This window comes from Dasypus novemcinctus, chromosome 3 (genome assembly GCF_030445035.2).
Source record: "Dasypus novemcinctus isolate mDasNov1 chromosome 3, mDasNov1.1.hap2, whole genome shotgun sequence".
Taxonomy (NCBI): domain Eukaryota; kingdom Metazoa; phylum Chordata; class Mammalia; order Cingulata; family Dasypodidae; genus Dasypus; species Dasypus novemcinctus.
The window spans coordinates 80670680-80674869 of NC_080675.1; positions in this window are offsets into that span (position 1 = coordinate 80670680).

Here is a 4190-nt window from a genome sequence, read left to right on the forward strand (position 1 = left end):
CAGGTTAGGCACACTCCCATGATCAGGTAAAATATATTCTTCCCATTAGAACATTCGTCACAATGAAAATTACTTTATTATTTGTTTTTTTAAACATATTGATGCCACTAGATGTGAGTTCATATGAGGAGGGATAATGCCTATATGTCACTATAGTCCCAGTGCCTAGGATAGTACTTGGCACATAGTATGTGCTCAATGAATGTTTGCAGAATGCATGACTAAAAGGCTTTAATGCAATAGCTTATAATCTAGTTGAAAAAAGGCAACTTTTTCACATGGAAGATTTTTTTAAAAAATTAATTTATTGAAGTATATTACTCATACATAAACATACATAAACAATAAGTGTATAATAATAGTTGTGAAGTTACAAAACAAACATATATAACATCATACAGTACTCTCATAACTCACCCTACCACCAATACCTTGCATTGTTGTTAAACCTTTTTAACTAATGATTAAAGAGCATTGTCAAAATAGTACTACTAACCAAAGTATTTTTCCCCCAACCAACCCTATTATTATTTTCTTTATAGCATTTATATATGAACATACATAAACAATTAAGTGTATAGTAAAAGTTGTGAACTTACAAAGCAAACATGCATAACATCACAGAGGGGTCTGATATACCAACCCTCCACCAACACCTTGCATTCCCATGAGATGTTTGTTATAAATTATGAGAGAATATTGTCAAATCTTACTACTAATCATAGTCCTTATCTTACATTTGGTGTGTTTTTCCCCCAACCCACCCTATTATTATTTTTAAAATATATTTTTTATGACAGTAGTTGTAAACTTATAAAACAATCATGTACGTGTGCAGAATTCCTAAACAACACCCCTCCATCAACATACCCACAGTATGGTGGGACATTTACTACAGATAAGATAATATCATCTGATTGTTACCATGTCCATAATGTACTTTAGCTCACATTTTCCATACTCACATGGAAGAATTTTACAAAGCAATATTTATAAGGAAGTGGTTGGACTATATGACTTTTAAAGCCTGAGATCCTATGGTTCTTATACTTATTTACAAGTCAAGATAGGCCACTCTGTACAGCCTGAGGTAATGCAAAGCAAAGGCATGATCGGAATTGGGTATGGTTAATTTGGCACGATTGCCTAATCCAAAAAAACCCTGAGCTTAATTTAAAGCAGGGTTTCTCATTCTGGGAACTATCGACATTCTTAGGCTGAATAACTCTTTGTTGTGGGGGATTGTGTATTATAGGATACCCCTGGCCTCTACCCACTAGAAGCCAGGAGCAAACTCCAATTGTGACAACCAAAAATATCTCCAGATATTGCCAAATATTCCCTGGATAGCAAAATAACCTCTGATTGAGAACCACTGGCTTAAAGAAGGATTGACTGGGGGAAAGTCTTTCTAGGCGGTGGCATGTGCGGAGGCAGTGAGTTGGAAATGAGCAAGTCATGCTTAGGCAACGGCAAGTTTCCTTTGGTTGGAATGGAAATTACCAGGATATAAAGTTGGTCAGGTTGGGGAAGAAAAGGCAAGCTGGTAGGTGGAGGTTCTCAAAAATCGGAGAAGAGGATGTGAATTTAAAAATGATGGGTTTTCAGCATGGGACCTGACTCCCGGGCATGAGCCTCCCTGGCACTGAAGGGATTACTACCAAGTACCAGCTGATGATGTAACTAGAAAATGACCTTGAATAAAAGGGTCAACTCGGATCAGCAGAATATCTCAATCTACATATAATACCAGGAATTAAAAATGCCTTTTGACCTGAATCAAAGGGGAAAATGGAAAGGACAAATGAGTTTATATGGCTATGAGTCTCCAAAAAGAGCTGGGAGTTTATCAGAGAGGTTGCCCTTATGCACACCTCAGCAGAGTCCCAGAGAGAGATAAAGTAGATACAACCCTGGGTATTGGTTCTTCTGAGGGCTATGGAGACCCACAGGTTCTATGGTCATGGCAGATGGAGTTCAGTGCCATGTCACTTGGCCCTACTTTAGAGTTTGTGTTTCTGTGTGATGGAGCTGGACTCAGATGTGATCTTTGTTCACAAGCCTCTCCTGTTACTTTTACTGGAACTGTAGTTGGTGCTGGGGCTTAATATATACCCAGGGGACCTGAATCTCTGGACTGACCATGTGATAGCCAGTCCCTGAGCCTCAACAGACTTCAGCTCCTACACTCTGGTTTATTGGACTTACCCTTCTCAGCTAACATGGAGGTGAAGAAGGTCAACCACCACACCAGGGAGCCAAGAGTGCCTACAACAGAAAGCAGGAGGATTGCATCCAGCATCCATGTGGAATCTAAGCCCCCTCTTGATATAGATGTGGAGTGGACACAACCATTCCAAGGTCCACAGGATAGAGGAATAGAGTATTGATTAGAGCAGACTTACTGGTATTCTATTCATGAACTATTGTGATTAGTAATCAAAGAAAATGTGGCATTGGTGTGCAGAAAGTGGCCATGGTGGCTGCTGGGGGCAGGGAATTGGAGGAAGAGATGAGATGTGGGTGCGTTTTTGGGACTTGGAGTTGTCCTGGGTGGTGCTGCAGGGATGGTTACTGGACATTGTATGTCTTCCCATGGCCCACTGGGTGGAATGTGGGAGAGTGTGGGCTATGATGTGGACTATTGACCATGAGGTGCAGCGGTGCTCAGAGATGTATTCACCAAATGCAAAGAATGTCTCATCATGGGATGGAGGAGATTGTTGTTATGGGGGGAGTAGTGGGGTGAGGGGGGTGGGGGATATATGGGGACCTCATATTTTTTTAATGTAATATTAAAAAAATAAAGACAAAAAAAATGGTGGGTTTTGGGCCAGGAGAGTGTCATGCAATGAAAGTAGCATTTATTGAAGCCTGTACTGGTGACTGTGCAAGAGCCTTTTCACTGGCAAGAGAGGTAGAAGTCAGTCAGTAGGCTTGGCACAGGTCCGGGGGGGGGGGGGGTGCGGTGTATAAGGTCAGGGGCAGAATTCAGAGTGGGGACCGAGAAGGTGGACAAGGAGAATTTCAGTGAGCTCCTGAGGGAAAAGTCTTGGGACATGGCAGCAGATTTGATGTAGAGATAAAGAAGAGAAGGGAGTCTAAGATGGTCTTGGAGAAAGCAGAATGCTGATACCTTTGGCTTTGGCTGGGAGACTGAGAAGGGGAGAACTTTGCAATAAAAATGGTATTTTGCTTTTAAAAGTTTATTCTAAAACGTTTTTCATTATAAAACTATGAATACATATTAAAGGTAATTTATAAAACAGAGAAAATAAAAAAATAAAAAAATAACTACAATATTCTAGTGGCATTCTTGTGTATTTCCTTGATGTCTTTATTTTTCCTCTGCACTGGTTAGATTTTAAAATAGTTTAAATTATAACTGTGTTTCTTACTTTCCTCCCCTTAATGTTATAGCAGAATATTTTGCTTTTAACAGTCTATATTCATCATTTTAAAGAGTTTTAACAGTCCATTGAATATCTGACCCATGTTAAATTCCCATTCTCTATTTTTGCATATTAGGTTATTTCCATTTTTTTAATATTATGCTTTCAATATTACACTTTGATGATTAAATGTTGTTTTGGACATGCTTTTTCTTTCTTTTTTTTTTTTTTTTTTGAGGTACTGAGGTTGAACCTGGGATCCCATATACGGGAAGCCAGCACTTAACCACTGGCTATACTGGCTCCCCTGAGTTGGTTTTTTTCTTTGTTTGTTTTGTTTTTAGGATGTACTGGGGATCAAACCTGGAACCTCATACATGGGAAGCAGGTGCTCAATCACTTGAGCTACATCTGCTACTCTCTGACATGCCATGTTGATTTGACTGTAGCAGGGTATCCAAATGAATAGCATCTTGTTATACATAGAGGTGGTTTGGGTAGGAAAACAAATAATTTCAAGAAAATTTTATGGATAGATCCATAACTAATAAGCTATAAAAGGGGACATGAAGACAGAGAACATCTGTGCCCATGTCCCAATCTTTTTTACAGTATGGCACATGTAGATAAGGACAGTATTTAAATGTCATACTGGGAAAACCAGGTGAGACTTCTAGCAGCAAGAGGTTAATTCTTGGCACCTGGGTAACCTATTTGCAGAGCACATGACATGGGAAGCTCTGAAAAACTTATCAGGGTGGAAAAGCATTGCACCTTCATCACAAGGTCAGAACACTG